Source organism: Triticum urartu, chromosome 3A (genome assembly GCF_056163025.1).
Source record: "Triticum urartu cultivar PI428250 chromosome 3A, HENAU_Tu73, whole genome shotgun sequence".
In the NCBI taxonomy this organism is placed as follows: domain Eukaryota; kingdom Viridiplantae; phylum Streptophyta; class Magnoliopsida; order Poales; family Poaceae; genus Triticum; species Triticum urartu.
Genome location: NC_141875.1, coordinates 295,057,753 through 295,081,368, shown reverse-complemented (window position 1 = coordinate 295,081,368; position 23,616 = coordinate 295,057,753).

The window sequence follows — 23,616 nt, the reverse complement described above, 5'->3', positions numbered from 1 at the left end:
ACTCGAAATGCTTGCACAAGTCCACGAGCCAAGCATCAGTGTCAGTTGCCTCAATGCAATTGCTGAAGGTCTTTGGCTGGTTAGCAAGGAACTGGTTGAGTGTAGCAAAGTGATTCTGATTGTTTCCCTGGTTGCCTTGGTTCGCTTGGTTGCGCTCTTGAAGAATTTGCATGATCAACTGCGTGTTTGCATTGGTAGCGGCCATCACAGCTTGCCATGCCTCCGGAGGTGGAGGTGGTGGTGGCGGATCAGGATTCAGAGTCGTGCGCGTTGGAGGAGCCATCCTGAAGAGGTTGACATCCATTAGCACATTGATAGACAAAAATTGAAGCTGAATCCAACAGGATGAAATTGCAACATAAAGTCTTCCATCCGAACAAAGTGAACGAATGCATTCCAATTGAAATGGTCACATATCCATAAATTGAGAAGCCACTTAGAATTTAGGTAGAGGAATAAAATCAACAAGGTACGGAACAAGAACGAATACACGGTAAGGATCACCCAATCTCAAAGCAATCCGTGGAAGAAGAACTAGAGCTACAAGAATTCCCACCTATGAAACTCCCGAACCTTTCCGGTTATGCAATCAGGTGTTGGGGATACAGGGGAAGCATAATATCTCACCCAAATCTAGCAAATCTACATCCAGCTGTATCCATCCTTCAACACATAACCGAGAAAAACTTCGGAAATCGTCTACCTCAACCTTCGAAAAGCATCCGTTATACAAGTTATGGCAATACTCCCGAACTCCCGCCCAGTACTGGGTGGCGTCGAGGTTATCTCACCAACAACTGCATAAAAGAGATTTTTGATGTGGGCGAACTAAACTCAGGTATTCCAGAACTGCAACGATAAAATTGTGACGACAACACCTCGGAGCTCAACTCCCCGGGACACTGCCACAACCCCTAAATGATAGGAGGCACCAAGAACAATGTTCTCTTCACAAATCAATCGGAACGATTCCAAGATACCCGCGTGATCCTAAATTTTTTTAGTGAAATTTGAGAAGAGAAGAGTCAAAACTCTACATCAGGATGCCTTACCAGAGCGATGAAGGGACTGGGGAGTAAAAACAATTCCTAAACTCTCCGATATATAATTCCTAAAAGACTCAAAACATTTTTCTAGACTCAACTCGTCCGCTAATTCGATCAAGCAGTGGGGCTACTAAGGTTGGGGAGGGCTCTGATTACCAACTTGTAACGCCCTCGATGCGACTATATCTCCTACGTGTCGAAGCACGACTTAGAGGCATAACCGCATTGAAAGCAATGTCGCAAGTAAGGTAATCTTCACATCAACCCATGTAAATAGATAATAAGGGGAAAGGTACATAGTTGGCTTACACTCGCCATGTCACACAAGGTACATAAATAGCAGTACAATCATCCAATACACTCATGGTCCGACTATGGTACCAAAATAAAAGAACAACCCCAACATGCGACATGGTCCCGATCGCCCCAACTGGGCACCACTACTGATCATCAGCGAAAGACACATAGTAACGGGGTGAGTCTTCGTCGAACTCCCACTTGAGCTCAAGCGCATCATCTGGAAGGGAGTCATCGGTCCCTGCATTTGGTTTGGAAGTAATCTGTGAGCCACGGGGACTCAGCAATCTTGCACCCTCGCGATCAAGACTATTTAAGCTTATAGGTAAGGCAAGGTAATATGTGGAGCTGCGGCAAGCGACTAGCATATACGGTGGCTAACCTGTTCGCAAAAGAGAGCGAGAAGAGAAGGCAAAGCACGAACGAAGAACTATAGAACAACCTACGACAAGCATTACTCCAACACCATGTTCACTTCCCGGACTCCGCCGAGAAGAGACCATCACGGTAACACACATAGTTGATTCATTTTATTTAAGTTAAGGTTCAAGTTATCTACAACCGGACATTAACAAATTCCCATCTGCCCATAACCGCGGGCACGGCTTCCGAAAGTTCAAATCCCTGCAGGGGAGTCCCAACTTAGCCCATCACAAGCTCTCATGGTCAACGAAGGATAAACCTTCTCCCGAGACATTCCGGTCAGACTCGGTATCCCGGTTCTACAAGACAACCTCGACAAAGATAAAACAGGTCCAGCAACACCGCCCGAATGTGCCGACAAATCCCGATAAGAGCTTCACATATCTCATTCTCAGGGCACACTCAGATGAGACTAGCTACGAGTAAAACCAAACCTCAAGTTGCCCCGAGGTGGCCCCGCAGGCAGCTCAGTCAGACCAACACTCAAAGGAGCACTGGCCCAGGGGGGGTTAAATAAGATGACCCTCGGGCTCCGGAAACCCAAGGGAAAAAGAGGCTAGGTGGCAAATGGTAAAACCAAGGTTGGGCATTGCTGGAAGAGTTTTATTCAAGGCGAACTGTCAAGGGGTTCCCATTATCACCGAACCACGTAAGGAACGCAAAATCCGGGAACATAACACCGATATGACGGAAACTAGGGCGGCAAGAGTGGAACAAAACACTAGGTAAAAGGACGAGCCTTCAACCATTTACCAAGTATATAGATGCATTAAGATAACAAGATAATATAATGATATCCCAACAATAAAACAATGTTCCAATAAGGAACGATTTCCAATCTTCACCTGCAACTAGCAACGCTATAAGAGGGGCTGAGCAAAGCAGTAACATAGCCAATCAACGGTTTGCTAGGACATGGTGGGTTAGAGGTTTGACATGGAAATTTGGGAGGCATGATAAGCAAGTGGTAGGCATCGTAGCATAGGCATAGCGAAAGAGTGAGCATCTAGCAAAGCACAGATAGAAGTGATTTCGAGGGTATGATCATCTTGCTTGCAAAGTTATCAGATTTGACTGGATCCTCAAAAGCAAACTCAACGGGCTCGTCTCCTGGCTCTACCCAAACAAGACAAACAAGAAAAAGGAACACAATCAACCACGTGCAAAGCTCAAACAACATGATGCAAACATGGTGTGCTATGCGGGATGCGATATGTGATGCATATGCAAGATTTGACAAGGAATGATTGAACCTGGCCTCAACCTGGAAATCCAAGTGTTCCACGGGAAAGGTGAGGTGATTTCGGTTGAAATCGATATAAAGATCATCGGAATCGGATGCACGGTTTGGAAATGGCAAGCAAAACAAATATGGCACCGGTCTGCGATAAACAGCAACTAGCCATCTAAATGCATCAAGACAAACATGCTACAGCACTCAAACATGGCAACAAATTACATGGCAGGGATCCACTCATGATGCATGACAAAAGATGACCACTGAGCTACAGCCAATTCATCCATTAACAGGTTCAAACAAGCATGTCAAAAGTGCAATTGATAAACATGTTTCAGACTTGGTGAAATTAAGACAAGTCTGGAATTTCTGATCAGGTAGCATACTTTGGAGCATGAAATCTATATGCTACAAGAACTTAACATGGCAAAGCAAGGCATGACATGACGCTACTCAAAGAGCTTAACAAAAGTCCCTTAGTGACCTTGAGCCAAAAGGGATCAGAAAATACAATGGCAAGCATGCGAACATGGCAAAAACATAATCAGGTTACAGACTTGGAGAAAAACTGGAGCATGCAAATATATTAACGAGTAGGCATGTTTATGAGCTCGATGCACTCACTACAAAGTATGGCATGACAATCTAAGCATACACCCATCAAGAATACATATCATAGAAGCTAGACATGGCAAGAACAACAATATAGCACGCATGGATCAACAACAACATCCTCGGCAAAATCGCTAACAAGTAGACAATCTGCCAGGAATTACGAAATAGCAAAAGTAGAGCTCGATTTACTCAATCTAGGGTGCTCTATAAATGAAAACAAAGACATGGATGGATAGAGCACCACATGATTAACAAATCATCCTTACTGATCATCCTCAAAAGAGGCACGGATCACTAGGAAATAACATGAACATATGGCATATTGATAAAAACAGATCAAGGACTTAGAGCAATTCGAAGTCCCTGAAATCAGCCTTAACGAATGCACTACTTTGCAAGCTTGTGCTAGTCACCACACATATCAAAAAAATACATGGATAGCACCTCTGTATAGATGGCATGGCATATAACAAAACTCATGTAGGGCTCAGGGGCATAACATGCACACATTAATCATGGCAAAAATGACAAATAGCTATTTGGTGCAGCAGATCTGACAATTAACTCAAATAGCTCTCTTCCAACAGCATTTCGGGCATCAAGATGAGCTCAAATGATGCACACTCTGAGACAAACATTTTGATATGCTACACGTGCAAAACGGAGCTACGGATGCAAAGTTACGGCCCGATGAAAAATGCAAAAATGTCTAGGGTTTCGGGGATAAAAAAATCAACCGAATCTAGATATGAGAACACAGTAGCAGTGCACTGATGCCGAGGTCGCCAGGGCTTGCAGGAGTTCGCGCGTACAACGGCTGGAGTTCATCGGAGAGGGATGCCGGCGAGGTAGAGGGGAGCCGGACTTGGCGCGCGGCGGCGAGGGGTGACGAGGCAGAGGCCTGCGGTAGCGAGGTGCGGCTCCGGCGGCGAGGAGTCTGGCGACCGCCGGCGAAGGCGCGGGGCGGCGCGGCGAGGTGAAGGCGGCGGCGTGGCTTGCCGGCTCAGGCGGAGAAGAAGCAGGCGGCGGCGCTCAGCGACTGGGCCGGGGTGGCCGGCTACGGGTTCGGCGGGCCCGCGCGGGATCGGCGGCGATGTGGGGCGCCCGCTGCCATGTGGCACGCCCCGGTAGGTCGACGGCGGCGGGTAGACAACGTCCGGTCCGAATTGGACGCGTCCGGCGGCGAGGTGGAGCTGATCTAGGGTTAGGGGGGGGGGAGACCCGTGAATTTAGGAGGGGGTTCTTTATATAGGCATAGAGGGAGCTAGCAAAGTCCAAATGAGTTTCGGTTTTCGGCCACGCGATCGTGATCGAACGCTCTAGAAGATGAAGATGGTTTTGGGCCAAATTGGAAGGGTGTTGGGCTGCAACACACGCGAGGCCTTCTCGGTCCCTCGGTTAACCGTTGGAGTATCAAAAGAAGTCCAAATGGTACAAAACTTGACAGGCGGTCTACCGGTAGTAAACCAAGGCCGCTTGGCAAGTCTCGGTCCAATCCGCAAATGTTTAACCCCCACACACGAAAAGAAGGTAGAAAGGACCGCCAGAGGAGATAGGAGCGATGGAATGCACATTGGACAACGGGGAAAATGCTCGGATGTATGAGACGAACACGTATGCAAATGCAATGCACATGATGACATGATATGAGATGCATGACAATGGCAACAACACACGGAGACAAAAACCCGAACCCGAGGAAATGAAATAACTTAGCGCCGGAAACGGCAAGAGTTGGAGTACATATAAGGTAAATTACATCCGGGGTGTTACAACGAGGGGGCCTGAGAAATAGTAAGAGATACAAATGCAGCGACGTCAGAAGATCGGGAAGTAGAGCGAGGCCGGTTTTGAAGGAAGTTATACCTGAGCATCGCCGGGATGTCGCTAGGTGGGCGGCAGGAGGCCGGATCTGCCCACACTACGGCAGCGAGGAAGAAGGGGTGGGAGGGCCTCCCTTGTCAGTGATTCTTGGGAGAGAATGGCAAGGCACGCTGATCGGGACGCGCTGGCAGTGGGTAAGAGACGTCGCCGAGCATGACCTCATGAACGTTGCACCTTCTCACCTTCCCTGGTGGAGAGGATCCGGCTGGATCTACGACACGCGGTGAGTAGAGAGAGAGAGATTGTGTCCACCGCTATCGTGTTTAGATCTGGAGAGGACGAGACAGTGGGAAGAGAGCAACACTAGCAAGCAAGCGCGGATGCTCCTGCCTATAGAGTGGAGTACTAGTTTTCTTTTGTCTACCGGCCGGAGCCGGCTTGACCTCGGCAATGACTATCGAGAAGTCTTCATGCATGTGCCCCGGAGGCGCAGTTGTCGTCATTTTGATCTGAAGCACCGGATTATAACATATAACACGAGAAAATGCCACATGACAAGAAATCATAACCTCACTGCCCAAAGGAGACAAGAAGAATCCCGACGGACAAACTAGACAAGGATCAGAGCTCAAATTAAAGATAAACTCATAGAAAAGGGGTCCGTCGATAGATGTCCTAATTAACATAGCCGGCTTGGCCTAGATGGCAGTCGAGTAATCTTCATGCATGTTCCCCCAATGACTAGCCCAACTCAGTTGTCGCCTTTTAACCCTCACAGTGATCCGAAGCACATGACACCTAATTTTGCGAGATGACAAGAAACCTTTTTTAGATTTCTCACTAGAACTACAGTCCTGTACAACACAGCCTGCACGATATGTAGACGATAGCCAATCTAGGCATGTCTCCTGGAGTCTGGTCACATGCATGGATGAACTGATCTTCCGTTTCTTGCACGGATCGTCCATGTACCAAGGTGGAGTATATGCTTCTATTAACTCAGCCAACTTGCGGGGCCGGGGAGTGTGCTAATGGTTAGTTCTCAATTGCGGTCCCACATGTGTGTGCAAATGCAATATGACGCGCGTTCCAATTGGAGAGCAGCGTGCCATACAGACCGACCGTCTGGGGTGAGATGCGAACACGACAGGCGTGATCTATACTCTGTACATGTGTACCGCCCTTTTATTGAGGCTTTGCTCCATGGAGCAGTCCATGGATACAAAATTAGTATATTGTACTATTTAAAAGTCGAGGGCGGGGCTTTTCCCGCGCGGTAGGCGTGGTAGTTCCGCCTAGTCGGTTCGACAGGGACGCGAGAAGATGAGGGATTAGGTTGCTGTAAACGTAGGTCTGTGTGATTTGACAGTGAGTTACTGCTGGACAGGTGGGGCCCGGTGATTTGACTTGCCATTATCATTTTAATTGCGGCACTACGACCGGCTTGAGTCTCCTGATTCCTGACCACCTCCATAGAGGTGCCTCTCCCGATGCTCCACCATGTAGAGGCTAGCTCTTGCTTGGGAGCCCACTCCTCCACTTTTTCCTTCCCTCTTTCCCCCACATATGCAAAAATGCCATGTAAAGCGGTCTTATAGCCCACTATTGTACTTGATCCTACAGGTGCTAAGCCTGCCACATAGGCATAAAGTCTGATGTGGCAAGTTAATTAAGAAGAGATAGACTAGTTTAGTGACCCCAGGAAGAAACGGTGCTAAGCGTGTGTACCTAGATGAAGCAAACTAAGCAATAAAAACCTAAGCACCTGTGCATTGGGGACTTGAGTTGCTAAGCCATTTAATGCCCATAGCACCTCATCTAAGCACCATTTCATTGGAAGAGGTCAGTCCTTGGCAAGTGTAATAAATACTATGAAGAAAGAGATAGAGAGAAGTAAACAAGAAATACTCTTATAGCCAACCTTATAGCTAACCTTGTTGTATGAGTGACTAAGTGATGACTATGTATGACATGCCAACATCAGATAGCCTCACGCACCATGTTAAATCTCCAAGGGCACGACCGCACGAGCGAGGCGACCGTCGTGGTAGGCGCGACCATGATACGGGCTGCTGGCAGCCCTTGGATCTGAGATCAAACGGTTGCATGCTAAGTTGCTAAAAATTTGCAGAATAACCCTCCAGGATAGGATATTCGCCCATAGTTCTAGAATCACGCCATGCAAACGTTCGATCTCGGATCCAAGGGCTCTCAGAAGCCCGTATCATGGGAGAATAGAAAGCTTCGTATCACCTGTAATTTTCCCGACGGTTGACATGACATCGAAAGCCATTTAATTGGGCATTGAGTAGACATGACATCTAATTGGGCCCCCATAGTACTGTTTATGAATCCATTTATCCACCAGGCAAGCCACTACCCTGCCATTCGCACGCGCCCCCCGACTCGACATTTTTACAGTCGATAAACCGCTCCTAGTCGTCCCGTCCTTTCACATTATGGCAGTTCCACTAATCCTAACCCTACTCCCAAATCCATGGCGTCCCAAATCTCCATGATCAGCGGTGAGTACAAGGTTAAACCCATCACCCGCGATGAGTTCGACGTCATCTACACCCGTTCTTCCGCAACGGTGAAAGAATGCCTTTCTCACTTCAAACGCATGTTCGAAAATTCAAATGATGAGTGGGTCGCTGGGCTAGATGTTGAGTACACCACAGTCCTGGGAAGCGAGAAGAAACTAAAGGAGGCAGAGAAGAAGAAGCTCGCCGTGATCCTGGTTTGCATGCATGACTTATGCTTGGTCTACCACATATGCCATGCCGATGTTGAGTGCGAGGAATTTAAGAAGTTCCTCAAGGGCGACGGAGTCAAATTCGTTACTGTAGACTTCAGGAATGACAAGGAAATCTTGGGTCAGATAGGCCTCGTTGTAGGCGACCCCTTCGACCTCCAGAAGGAAGGCCTGGTGCCCTCCTTTGATCAGCCTTCAATGCTGACCCTGGTAGGAGCCATGGTTCATCCTTTGTACGGTAAACTAGAGAAACCTCCGTACACGTTTCATCATCATGCGTGGTAGTGGAATGTACTAGATATGGACCACATCCACTATGCTGCAATGGATGATTACCTTTGTTTCAATATCTACAAGGGTTGGATGAAGAGCAAGAGCCAAATGTGTGGTTCAAGCAAAGAAGTATCGCCCAAGAGGAAGAGGGACAAGGACGAAGTCGAGGACGTGGACGAGGACTCCGAGTAAGGTGGCAGTGTTGTTGCTCATGGTGGTTCTAATGCAGTGTCTACCGGATTAGTTGCGTAGTTTAATTTCTGGTGTGCTTAGTTTTATTTGAGGGGTGTGTTGTGCTAATCCCCCAGCAGAACTATGTTATGTTTCTTCTCGTTATATTTCCTACATTTCATCTTTTAGTTGGTATAGTACTACCACTCGTTTCTTGACATTATATACATACAATATATATGGCCAACATCATATAGACAACATTTTAGTTGTCAAAGAATTCCAGGTGCTTAGTTTTATTTAAGGGGTGTGTTGTGCTGGACACCATTAACTTATCATTGTGAAAATCGGCTTATTTTTGTCATGTAACATGGTCAACGAGGTTTGACATGAAAATAACAATGTCTAATGGCATTTCTGAGCAAGCATCTAACTTAACTATGGCATTTTTTAGATATCTAATTGCATTTTTGAGCAGGCATCTCATGGATCGATGGCATTTTTTGAGTAGTTGTAACTTCTAATGGCAAAACAGAGTAGTGATACACAACTAGTGGCATAAATAATAAGAACCCAAGAATTAAATAGGGCTAATTTCTTTATTTCTTTATTTCTTTATACGTTTGTGTGCTAAACAATATACACTGCCTACCACCAGATTTCACTTTACAGAGGCAACATAGAACTATATGAGTGCCCTGTTAAACTTTGGAATTATTCCAGGTTCATTTGGCCTTTTTTATACATTAACTGAGTTTCTGGTCATTTAATGTGCATAATTCAAATTTGAACTACAAGCACATGCTCCCGTGCACCAAAGTTGACTAAACAATCACATGTGTGTCCTCGGGTGAATTTGGTCCCATGCAAGAAATGGGAATGAAATTCAAACATCTAGGCACCATGGTTCGGCCGAGAGCATTGAGAAACTTGGTTTTAAAATTCTTGTAAATCCAAAACACGCCTGGAAATCATGAAACTTGGCATGGTGTCATGTCATGGTACTACCATGCTATGGTAAAAAAATGCAGAATAGGAACAAGTTTTGGTATAAGTTTCTTGCAAACCGGAGGTTCTCTCAAGAAGGCTCGTGGTTCTGAGAGGGAACGTGTCACCTTTGTGTGGATAATTCAAATTTTAAATACAAGCACATGCTCTAGTGCACCAAAGCTGGTTGAAAAATCACATGTGTATCCTCGGGTAAATTTCTAGGTCCCATGCCAGAAATGGGAATGAAATTCAAACATCTGGGCGTCATGGCTCGGCCGGAAACATTGAGAAACTTGGTTTTTTAATTCCTGTAAATCCGAAACACGCATGAAAATCATGAAACTTGGCTTGGTTCCATGACATGGCACCAACATGCTGTGGTAATTTTGCTGTCCGATTTGCGAAGGAGCACACATTAACAATCAAGAAAGTCATTTTGGAACAAGTGTTGTCACGTTACAATCAGAAACACAAGTATTATTGAAATCATGGGCGTTCTATTTACCATTTACGTGCCGCCACGCGTCCCCTTTTTTATTAGCTAGGAGGCGTCGTGTAGGGTAGCTATTTGAGTATGGGAGGCATGCGATCAGACCCCTGCGCGTGCTTATCGGGAGGAGAGCCCTTTCACCTCCATCTGTCGTCCACCTCTCTCCCAAGGTACCATTAATGGTGCCTGAGCCTCTGTTTAATGGCATGGCAATGTCTCACTCGACTGAGATTTAAGAAAGAAAAAAGGAAATCTGAAAAGAAAATTTTGCACGGATCTTGATGTAAGGTCCGATGGACCTATATAGCATCTACTGCGACTTATAGCAAGACTGATGAATATATATAAGGACGAGACTGGATAATAATTGTCTTACATAATTAGGAATATAATTAAAAAAGCCACATGCGGCTACACCCGAAATACAAAGATCTGGCTCACTGATCTCTACTTTCTTTATGCGCTGCAGGTCGCGGAGACTAGTTCTCGCGCGAGCGATGATCTCTTTCATCAGTTTCATGTCCTTAATATGCTGCTTGGCAGCATCCATGGATTCCTCCACTAGCCTGTTGCGCTCGATGCGGAGCATGGCATTCTCGTCCATAAGTTTCTTGATGATGACGCCCGTCCTCTGCAACACGGCAGTAGTCTCCTCCTCCTGCTTCGCCCTTCCGCGATCTTTGCCCTCAGCAGGTCATGCTTGCCCCGGAGCTTCTCATTACCCTCCCCGAGTTGCCGGATGACGCTGGTAGCCTCGTCCTGCATCCTCGCCCAGCCGGAGATCTGATCCATCTGGCTATGCACTATTGCATGCATGAGCCTGTAAGAGTCCTCGCCTGCCTGCGACAAATTTTTCCAGGCTGCCGTGGCGCGGCCGGACCTCCCTACTGCTTCGGCGGCACGGCGAGACATCTCTGCTGCTTCCGCGGCGTGGAGGGACCAGTCTGCTACATCGACGGCGCGGCGGGACCTCCGTACTTCTTCGGCGGCACGGCAGGACCTCTGTGATGCTACTGCTGTGCGGCTAGACTTGTCGGCTGCTTTCGCGGATAGGCGGGACATCTCTCGTGCTTCCTCTTCCATGCTCACCTCTCCCTGGTGGAAATCTCTCAACCCAAAACTCACGCTGGCTATGGCTTGATTGTTTCTCGTGGATGAGGATTTGAGGAGGAATGTGCAGTCATCTTAGCATAGTAGTAATTATAACCGAGTACTACTAATACGCTCTTAAGTGGGAAACCGTTTAGGTTGTGATCGGTGTGAACAGGTTTGCAATTAAATATAGCGTGGTAGTAGTAGTAATTTGGAATGTGACGAGACGCGCTCAAGATTTATTGACAGTTCTAGTTTTGAAGTGCGTCACTATTCTCGGATGGCGTAATGTCGGCATGTTTTCTCGGCCGTGGTGTAGCATATGCCATGGTACTACTAGTTCCTTTTCTACTGCTGTGTACGTGCAAAAACTGGCACCGTCGGATACATATCTTACGCTTGGCGTTCGACAGGAATAGCCTCGTGGCGAGTTATAGACTAGTCTTGTTTTCAGACGCATTACACCTATCTCTCGGGACTTCTCGCACGGACCATCACTGCTCCCTAGGACGATGCCACCCACATACAGTTGTACTCTGAGAAGAGGTGCACGCACGCACTCGTCCTCTCTCACACACGCATCTGTAGCTACGAATTGTAGTGTTCTCAACCATGCGATTGGCTCTATCATAGGTTTCACGTTGCTCCTTGGCCTTGAGATTGAGATGTTTTAAATGCAGAGGCTAAGATGGAGGCGCGAGGTTTTGGTTAATGTGCAGGACACACACGCCACGAACACGACACAGGCTTCATCTTCCTGGTACGCATGCAGTCAGGTGAGTTGTCCAAGTATAGACACAACCAGGCCCTCATTGATATCTGCGCCTCGACTTTGGCTGGTCATAGTGGAGAGTAACATAGACTAGTTACTAGTATATGTTACTAGTATCTTCATAGTAGGTAGTGTCATATAGTGTATGCATAGTTTTGCTCCATGGCGCAATCCATCAATACTACTACTGTACAAATGTATACATTTTTAAAAGTCTAGAGGGCGGAGTAGTCTAGCTTGGTCCTTTTCACGAGAGGCAAGGGACTTTGTGATTTGATGACTCATTACTGCTGGAAGGCGGGGCCTTGTGATCTGACTGCTCATATAAATGTGCCGACGACCTGAGGAGGAGCAAAGAACCATGCGGTATACTCAAGTTTTCCACTAGAGTAGTACGACAGAGGAGCACGAAACATGGCAGCCCGGTGCCATATCCTCTACTCTCTATTCTTATTATATATTACTCGCAAGAGGCATTGTTCTATTGGCGATAGAGAATGATCTAATTTGCTAGTCATCTCATTTTTAGCATTGTTCTATTCATGCCTCGCAGAGAAGGTGACACGTGCGGCGAAACACCCGAAGCAAAATAAGAAACACAGGAGCAAAAGAAGAAGGAGGGTTATCACCCCAGAAAAAAGAAGGAAGGCGCACACACAAGTCTGGGGCGCTGCTCTCACTACATGAAGGGTTGCTGGCCGCGAAGTCGTAACTGCTTCTTCATCGCCTCCACAACCTCCATCTCCTTGCGCGTCTCCTCCGCCATCTTCATCATTGTGTCCATGATGCGGCATTTGTCGACGCGAGCCTTCATCATCTATTCCACGGCCGCATTACGTACCTTAACAGCAGCCGGATGGTCGATGTGGAGCTTCGCCAACTCCACCTTCTGTTCCATGACGAGGGCCTGCAACATCTTCATCGAGGAACTACTATTCTCATGCAGCTTCTTCCAGCCGGTGTTCTGCTCCTTCAGCAGGTCGAGCTCATGGCAGAACTTCACGTTGTCCTCCTGAAGTTGTAGGATTTCGCCGGTCGCCTTCTTCTCCGAGGCAATGCTATTCTTCAGCAGCATCACCAAGCCTGCGGTCAACTCCCCCTGCTCATTGAGCTCAGCGGGCATGTCGTCGAGGCTCTCCTTCAGCAGCTCCACCAAGCCGTGGATGAACTCCTTCTGCTTATTGAGGTGCTTATTGAGCTGATCGGGCATGCCGTCGAGGGATAACGACTCCAGTGCCGCCAGCTCGGCCTGTTCGCCTCCACGTCTAGGGCGCTCCTAGGAGCCATCGCCTGCCCATGAGAGATCTTTCGAGGTCTCTGCGTGGCAGTGAGCCCTCTCTTTTTTTCCGTAGCCTTGGTTTCTGCTCCCTTGTTATGAGTAGTTCTCAACCTAGAGCTCTACACACCGGCCATGGCAAGGACGGACGAAGAAGCATGAGTTTAGGAGGAAGGTAAAGTAATTTTCAGTTAGGTAGTTCCCCTCTTTATAACCTAAGTACTAGCACTACTACTAAAACCTGCATAGTGGGAACACATTCAGGTTTGGTACGTACTGGTAGGTGTGAGCAGGCTTGCACTTAATTGTAGCACTAGTACTTTCGAATGTGATGGGAACAAGGTAAAGATTAATGGATTGTTTTTGGTTTTGAGGCCCGAAACGGCTCCCGATGACTTTAGTGGAACATAAATTTCAAGTAGACTGCACTGCTCAGATGCGTAAATATTATGTTAGTGTCAAAAATTGGCACAAAATATGAAGGATCCAATGGAAGTACTACTAGCAACCCATGATTTAACAACTCGCATGCGCGAAGTGGAGTAGTAATGTCTTTCTTCCGCCCTCACGTCCACTCAATTTGCATGCGCTGTATTAATTGACCATCAATGAAGTGAAGGACTTTACACGCGTCAAATTATCACATGGGGTGGATCTTGGTACAAAATTGCGTCCGCCCGTGTACCCGCGTGTGCATGCGAGGGAATGAGAGCGTGCGTGGTGTGCGTGCACATCTTCGCTTCATGCATGTACCGCCAGTGCGGCTCAGGGAGGACGATTACATTCTTCTGGAACCAGCAACATGTCACTGTGATCAATCCGCACAAGGATGTCGCGACAACACCTCCACATGTGCCACGTGCCCACGTGGCTTCATGAACTGTAAGAGAGACACTGTGTAGTGTGTCATTGTGTTTTGCACATACTCGAAGTACTAGTAAGGTACACGTGCATTGCACGCGTCAGATTTTGCAACCAAATTACGAATAAATACCACACTGTAGCATGTAAGCTCTGAGTCATATATGCCTGATGTAGACGTTCGTTTAATTCTTATAGTTCATCTCATTCAAAATCAAATAGTTTTTTAAAAAAAACCTAGGGCCTCTTTGATTCATAGGATTTTCAAAACGCGGGAATAGGAAGAACATGGGATTAGAGTGGAATGTCGTCTTGAATCCTACAGGATGGTATGAGTGTTTGATTGTGCATAGAAAAAACGCAGAATTCTTTCAAAGAGGTTTGAATGAATCATATGGAAAAATTCCTATGGTTTACAATCCTACGAATCAAATAGCCAAGATAGAAAAAATTCCTAAGGATTAGAATCCTCCAAAATTCCTTCGAGAATCCTTTGAATCAAAGAAGCCCTTAATCTATTTTATGATTCATGCAATTGTGCACTGTAAAGCATAAAGTACAAACAAAGAATGGCAATTCAACTAGAAAAAACATTTGGGTAGTTACGATGCGGAAGATTCTAGACCAAAGGAGAACCACTATTGTTGAGATTTGTGCATTATGCTTAACCATGGAGTCTGCTAGATTGTACCTGTGGCAAAATCCGGTGGGGGCTAGAAGATGGTGCGAGGGCCGAGTGGAGGGAGACTATGAAGGAGTTCACAACTGCGAGATCGATATTTAGAGAGAGGGGGCGAGAACATGCGATGTTGCGTGCAGTGGCGGAGCTATGAAAAATGTCCCATGAACTAGGGGGCTAAGCATTGCTAATCCTTTACGAGGAGGGCCAATTCATCAACTTAAACCATTTTTACTAGCAATTGTCTAATGATCACATTCATATTAGCCTCGATATATAGTGATGTTAGGGGGGGCAGGGCCCTTGCTGCCCCCTGTCTTGGCAATTGTGCGTGCGTCTGAGAGATGAAGCGGAAGGCATGGATGATGAGAGGGGGTCTTTGGATATATAATTAATGTGGGTGAATTAGTTATATATGTAATACTATATAGAGATGTATAGATTGATCGATGTGGACGTGGGAAAGAGGGTGAGACCTCACTAGATATATAGATTGATCGGTTTATCTGGAAACTATGAAAGACCTAGCTATACACACACACACACACACACACATAGAGGAACATCGATCGTTGCGCATGCACGTCAGAGATAAAGAATGCCCGATGTGATGGAGATGGGGATGTGTGTGTGTGCGCCTTCATGGGGATCGACCTGAAGAAAAAGATTGCATGTGTGCGATGGATAATGCCGACTGGTACTGTGTGTGCATGCATGCACGAGAGAAAGTTCGTGGTAGAATTATAAAGAGAAGACCAATGTGTAGGCCTAAAAGACTAGGTGAGGTCATAATCAATGTAAAGTTGAATTCAAATATTTGAATAAGAGATCATGATGTTTGAAACCCATGGATGCATGAATATAACGAAGATATGTGTGATGTGGTTTGGAAACAAGCATGTTGCAATGTATACACATTGAACAAGGTCATATTGGTTTGAATTTGAGATACCAATGACAGACATTGTTTGGCCACATTGCATCCGTGCATGGACAAACTATTCTAATTGGAGATGATGGGTGGCTTTCGCATCACATATCTATATCTATACCCCTATATATATTATATTTTTATATAGTGTGTGGATAACTTTAACTTCGAAAGATGGTCATTGGATGAGGCCAATCCGATGGTGCAGAGCTGGCAAATTTGAGGACTACTGGCCATTGGATATCATCTAGATTCCACTAGATTTTTCCACATGTACAATCTAGAAGACTCTATGGTTGAACTTAAGCATAATGCACAAACCTCAAAACACGAGCACTTCGTCCTTGTTCTAGAATCTTTCGTATCATAATTTCCCAAATGTTTTTCTACATGATTTGTTTTTACTTTATGCCTTACAATGCACAATTCCATGAATCTTAAAATAGATTAGCTTTCTTATAAAAACTAGATGATTTTGAATGAAATGAACTATAAGAACTAAACGAACATCTACATCATTCATATATGACTCAAAGCTTACATGCTATAATGTGGTATTTATTCATAATTTGGTTGCCAAATCTCATGAGTGCAATGCACGCGTACCTTACGAGTCTAAATTGTGTCTGTGTGTGTGTTCTGCGTGTTAAACACATTGTACATAGTATATCATACTAGTCTAAATTGTCTTTTTTTGGTACACTTTAAGCTTGTACTCCCGAAATTTCAAGCCGCGCCTTGTTATGCCGACATTTCAAGCTAGCGTCTCTGTCTATCGTGCTGTGAAACTCCCGCCTCTTCAACCCGTGCCTTGTTATCCCGAAATATTTAATATATATCTTTGTCTCGCTGTGCTCCGATAACTCCCTCCATCTCAACCCGGGCCTTGCTATTACAAAATTACAACGCGCGCGAAAACTCCCACCTCCTGGGAAATCCCGACACGCAAAATGCTCGTGATACCCCTGAACCGAAAGAACCGCCTCAAATCAGTGGGGGTACTTTCATAACTTACCCCACATTTCGGACAAGCGCGTCCCTAAGCCATGGTTCCCCACTCCCATCCCATCCGCCCACCCATTCATACACCGAGGCTGGAAAAAGCCGTGAAGCCCCACACCCTCCTCCGCCTGCCAGCCAGCCGGAGCCTCTTCCCCAACGACGTCATCCACAGCAACACCTCGACGTCCCTCATCCACCGTACCGGATGAGGATGCGTCGTCGATCTAGTTGCCCCGTCGGTTCAGCCACCCCGTCCTCCACCTCCAAGGAGCTTCCCCGACGTTCCCCTTGTATTTTGCGCCACCTCCATTCCCATACAACCGTCTTCACCTGCACCACCGGAAGAGCATCATGATCACCGTTTCCTCGGATGAAGCTGCGGCCTAATCGGCGCCACCAAAGAGGTTGTACACTAATCGTCGCATTTTCTTCTTGATTCGATCTCACGGTGCTGTCGGCGCTCGGTCCAGAGCCGACACGGCGCGGCTCCATCCACGCCGGTGTCGCCAGCCACTTCCTCCACGGTGTCGCTCCCTCAGCGGCAACGTCCACATCAGTAGGAGCTGCTGCTGCTTTAGCTCTCGCTCGCGCTGCTGCTGTGCTCTTCCTCTCGGTCCCCTGCCTGGTCTGCTCTTGCTCTTGCTCTTTGATACATCTCCGTCGTATCTACTTTTCCAAACACTTTTTCCCTTGTTTTGCACTCTACCTTACATGATTTCAATGGAACTAACCCGAACTAACCCGGACTGACGTTGTTCTCGGAATAACCTGAAACTTCACGGAATGTCCTTTTGGAAATAATAAAAAATCCTTGCAAAAGATGAAACCAAGGGGCCCACACCCTAGCCACGAGGGTGGGGGCGCTCCCCCTACCTCGTGGGCCCCCTAGAGCTCCTCCGACCTCAAATCCAACTCTATATATTTGCTTTCAGGGAGATAAAAACGAAGAAGAAGGATTCATCGCGTTTTACGATACGGAGCCGCCGCCAAGCCCTAAAACCTCTCAGGAGGGCTGATCTGTAGTCCGTTCGGGCTCCGGAGAGGGGAATCCATCGCCATCATCAGCATCAATCATCCTCCATCACCAATTTCATGATGCTCACCGTCGTGCGTGAGTAATTCGAACGTAGGCTTGCTAGACGGTGATGGGTTGGATGAGATTTATCATGTAATTGAGTTAGTTTTGTTAGGCTTTGATCCCTAGTATCCACTATGTTCTGAGATTGATGTTGCTATGGCTTTGCTATGCTTAATGCTTGTCACTAGGGCTCGAGTGCCATGATTTCAGATCTGAACCTTTTATGTTTTCATCAATATATGAGAGTTCTTGATCCTATCTTGGAAGTCTATAGTCACCTACTATGTGTTATGATCGGGCAACCCCGAAGTGACAATAATCGGGACCACTCCCGATGATGACCGTAGTTTGAGGAGTTCATGTATTCACTATGTGTTAATGCTTTGGTCCGGTACTCTATTAAAAGGAGGCCTTAATATCCCTTACTTTCCGCTAGGACCCCTCTACCACGGGAGGGTAGGATAAAAGATGTCATGCAAGTTCTTTTCCATAAGCACGTATGACTATATTCGGAATACAAGCCTACATTACATTGATGAATTGGAGCTAGTTGTGTCACCCTAGGTTATGACTGTTACATGATGAACCACATCCGGCATAATTCTCTATCACCGATCCATTGCCTACGAGCTTTCCATATATTGTTCTTCGCTTATTTACTTTTTCGTTGCTACTGTTACAATCACTACAAAATACCAAAAACCTTACTTTTGTTACTGTTACCTTTTGCTATCGTTACCACTACAATCATATTACTTTGGTGCCGATATTAAGTTTCCAGGTGTGGTTGAATTAACAACACAGCTGCTAATACTTGAGAATATTCCTTGGCTCCCCTTGTGTCGAATCAATAAATTTGGGTTGAATACTCTACCCTCGAAAACTGTTGCGATCCCCTATACTTGTGGGTTATCAAGACTATTTTCTAGCGCCGTTGCCGAGGAGCATAGCTCTATTCTTTGAGTCACTTGGGATTTATATCTGCTTATCATTATGTGGAACTTGAGAGATCCAAAAACCAAGATTTATCCCTCAACTACGAGGGGAGGTAAGGAACTGCCATCTAGCTCCGCACTTGATTCACCTTCCGTTTTGAGTAAGCTTCTGACACCTAAACCTGCTTCTGCTATCCATTCTGATATGTCGCATGTTATTGATGATGCCACTTCTGCTATGCATGATACTTATGATGAAACTGCTTCTATGCTTGATACTACTATGCCACTTGGTGAATTTCTTTATGAACAACTTGCTAGGGTTCGAGAGAATGAAATTGTTGAAACTGATAATATTGATGAAAGTGATGATGAAGACTCTCCCCCTAATAAATATGAATTGCCTGTTGTTCCTGGGGATTATGTTCTGGATGAAGAATCTGCTAGAGCTATTTTAGCTTGCAATGATAGATATGATCTAAAGAGGTTATTACCTAAATGGAAGCAGCAATCCCTTAATGCTAGAATGAAACCTGACCCTGCTTTTGCTACTTCACATATCTGTGTTACTGATAAGGATTATGAATTCTCTGTTGATCCTGATATAATTACCTTGGTTGAATCTGATCCTTTTTATGGCTATGAATCTGAAACTGTTGTGGCACATCTTACTAAATTAAATAATATAGCCACCCTATTCACTAAAGATGAGAGAACTCGCTACTTTTATATCCTTAAAATACTTCCGTTCTCATTAAAGGGTGATGCTAAGATATGGTTTAAATCTCTTGATCCTGGTTGTGTGCGTAGTCCCCTGGATATGATTTATTACTTCTCTGCTCAATATTTCCCTGCTCATAAGAAACAAACTACTTTAAGGGATATATATATAATTTTGTGCAAATTGAAGAAGAGAGTCTCCCACAAGCTTGGGGGAGGCTTCTCCAATTACTTAATGCTTTGCCTTATCATCCTCTTAAGAAAAATGAAATACTTGATATCTTTTATAATGGACTAACCGATGCTTCCAGATATTACCTGGATAATTGTGCTGGTTCTGTTTTCAGGGAAAGAACACCGGATGAAGCTGAAATTCTATTGAATAATATGTTGAGTAATGAAAATAATTGGACACTTCTTGAGCCTATTCCTAACCAACTCCGAAGAAAGAGGTGTTCTATTTCTCAGCCCTGAGGATATATAAAAGGTAAAGAAATCCATAAAAGAAAAGGTATTAAAGCTGAAGATGTTAAGAATTTACCGCCATTGAAGAAATACATGGCCTTAATTTACCGTCTGTCGAAGAAATGCATAATTTTAATCCATCTCCTATTGAAGAAATACATGGTCTTGATAACCCGACATAGGTAGTAAAGGTAAATTCTCTCTATAGATATGATAAAGCTGAAATCCCATTTACTAAGTTTGCTAGCCCATGCTTAGATGAGTTTGATAAATTTATGGTTAAGAAGAAGACTTCAATGCTTATTTTGGTAGAGAATTAAAACGCAGTGCTGATATGCTTGAACACTTGGGTGAAATTAAACTTATTAGTAAACATGCTTCTATGGTTACCACTCAAGTAGAACAAGTACTTAAGGCTCAAAATGATTTGCTCAACGAATTGAATAGTAAGAATAATGATTATGCTGTTAGAGTGGCTACTAGAACTGGTAGAATGACTCAGGAACCTTTGTATCCTCAAGGCCACCCTAAGAGAATTGAGCAAGATTCTTAGAGAAATAATATAGATGCACCTAGTCCTTCTAAAAGGAAGAAAAAGAAAAATGATATGACTTTGCATGCTTCTAGTGAACCTATTACTGAAGCACCTGAGAATCCAAATGATACTTCTATTTCTGATGCTAAAACATAATCTGGTAATGGACCTGAAACTAGTGATAATGATAATGATAATGTTCATGTTGATGCTCAACCTAGCAATGATAATGATATAGAAATTGAACCTGCTGTTGATCTTGATAACCCACAATCAAAGAGTCAACGTTATGATAAGAAAGACTTTGTTGCTAGGAAACATGGTAAAGAAAGAGAAACATGGGTTCAGAAACCCATGCCTTTTCCTCCCAAACCATCCAAGAAAAAGGATGATGAGGATTTTGAGCGCTTTGCTGAAATGATTAGACCTATCTTTTTGCGTATGCGATTAACTAATATGCTCCAAATGAATCCTTATGCTAAGTATATGAAAGACATTATTACTAATAAAAGAAAGATACCTGAAGCTGAAATTTCCACCATGCTTGCTAATTATACTTTTAAGGGTGGAATACCAAAGAAACTTGGAGATCCAGGAGTACCCACTATACCATGCTCCATTAAAATAAACTATGTTAAAACTACTTTATGTGATCTTGGAGCCAGTGTTAGTTTTATGCCTCCCTCTTTATATCATAGAGTTGATTTGAATAAGTTGACACCTACTGAAATATCTTTGCAAATGGCTGATAAATCAACTGCTATACCTGTCGGTATTTGCGAGGATGTGCCTGTTGTGGTTGCAAACATTACTATTTTAACGGACTTTGTTATTCTTGATATTCCCGAGGATGATAGTATGTCTATTAAGACCCTTTTTGAATACTGCAGGGGCTGTTATTGATTACAACAAAGGCCATGTCACTTTTCATGTTAATGGTAATGAGCATACGATACACTTTTCGAGGAAACAACCTCAAGTCCACAGTATCAATTGCATTGGAAAAATTCCATCGATTATTTTTGGAGGTTTTGAATTTCCTCTTCCTACTGTCAAGAAGAAATATGATATTCTTATTGTTGGGGATGTGCATATCCCCGTTGAGGTAACCTAGTGTTATTCGAAGATTCTCCGTTTCCATGTTATTCGGAATGAGTTTATTAACTAGACCTGATCAACCTTGTTAGTGGATTCCTTTTGATGATCATGATGGATAAATTTTGAAAACACAACTCTCTGTACCCTCCTTTTACTTTCTGTTATTTATATTAAATAAAATAAAAATAAGTATTTTCCGTCTGTTTTCTGAATTATCTATGCAATATAAAAATACCCTGAAAATAGAAGTTCTCCAAATGCCCTGAAATTTAAATATGATTTTTTTTCTGGAACACTTGAGAATATTTGGCACTGAGAACACAGCACGGGGGCATCCACTTGGCCATGAGGGTGGAGGGCGCGCCCTACCCCCTAGGCGCGCCCCCTGCCTCATGGACCCATGGTGGCCCTCCTCCACTTATTCCTGCACCCACACACCCCTTCTTCCTCCCAGAAACATGATTATCCAGTTCAAACCCGAGTCCAAGCTCATTTTGCTGCCATTTTCGATCTCCTTGCTCAAAGCACCTCTCACAAAACTGCTTGGGGGATTGTTCCTTGGTACGTGACTCCTCCATTGGTCCAATTAGTTTTTGTTCTAGTGCTTTATTCATTGCAAATTTGTGTTGCCTAGGTGACCCTGTTCTTGAGCTTGCATGTCAAATTTATGTGGTTCCAAGTAGTTTTGTTGCACGATGTAGGCTCTAGGCACTTGTAGGAGTAGTTGCTATCAATATTGTTGAGTTTGGTTCACTTTTATTTTAAGTTACTAAAAATTTCAGAAATTTTTCAGAGGAAGAAATATGTTTAGGAAAATGTACCAAGGTGGCTCTTCAAGGAAACAAGAACCCAGGCTTGCAATGCATGATGCTGATGATGAGCCACCAAGGGACACTCCAATGCGGCCCTGTGAATGGCCTTCAGAGGACTTTATGGATCGAGCAGAAATCAAGGAAGAATTTAATGCATATTTGTGTAACGCTGATCTCGTGAGCTTCGAGGAGGAAAATTGCCGCCAGTACCTCTATCTCACTAGTTCCTTTGTGATGAGGTTAGAATTTTCATCTTCACGCAATTCTCCAACTGTCGTGTTTGATCTTTATGAAAAATCTTATATGATGGACTTAGAGGATTTTACTACTCTTGGAAACTTCCACAATGGGGTAGTGTTAGGGAACCTCACAAATCTGAATTTAGAGATTTTCTTGCTAGTATAACTGTGGGGGAATCTAGAGATATAACACCAGCTACCATATGGAGCATTCACTTTCCTGCTATATATTATTTTTCTCTCTTCATAGGTAGATGCATTAATGGTAAAGATGAGGCATGTTACATGTGTGTCCCTGACCTCAGTATTCTTAGGAGTGCTGTGTTAGGAGATAAATCTTATAATTTGGGAGCCATTGTTGCATGTAGGTTGCATCTTAATATATTTAATGGAGATTTCTTTGGTGGAATTTATGCAACCCGCATAGCTAATTTTCTTGGCATAACCATACGTGAAGATGATATTGAGTTGCCCCCTGCTTATTTGTAATATGAGGCTATGGTTCGTCATTAGTTTGTTGAGAGGAACGATCAGTTCCTACAGTATCGACTAATCTTTGACAGACGACGCACCTATCACGTCGCTCTCCTTGCTTCTACTTTCTTTGACATTCAGGCAAAAAGGAGATATTTTATAACCAGAGAGGAGGCGGAAGAGTATAAAGGAGAGCTGAGATAGCTCACCTCCAAGCTGGAGCCCACGATGCAATGACTGCTGCATCGCAGTATAACCCCATTTACAACTTTGGATATCCGCCAGGCTAGCCGTGGCCATAGACCAACTTAGGCCAAAAGCCTAAGCTTGGGGGAGTACGTATTTCTCACCGACATTACATTTATGTTCACACACTCATTGTTAGATGTCGGTGCTCATACTTTTTCATTGTATTATCCATGCTAGTTTATTTCCTGTTATGCTTTCTTCTTGTGTGTTTAATAAACCTTAAGAAAAACCAGAAAAAAATTAGTTGTAGCTTTAAGCTAGTTTTAATTTCCATGCT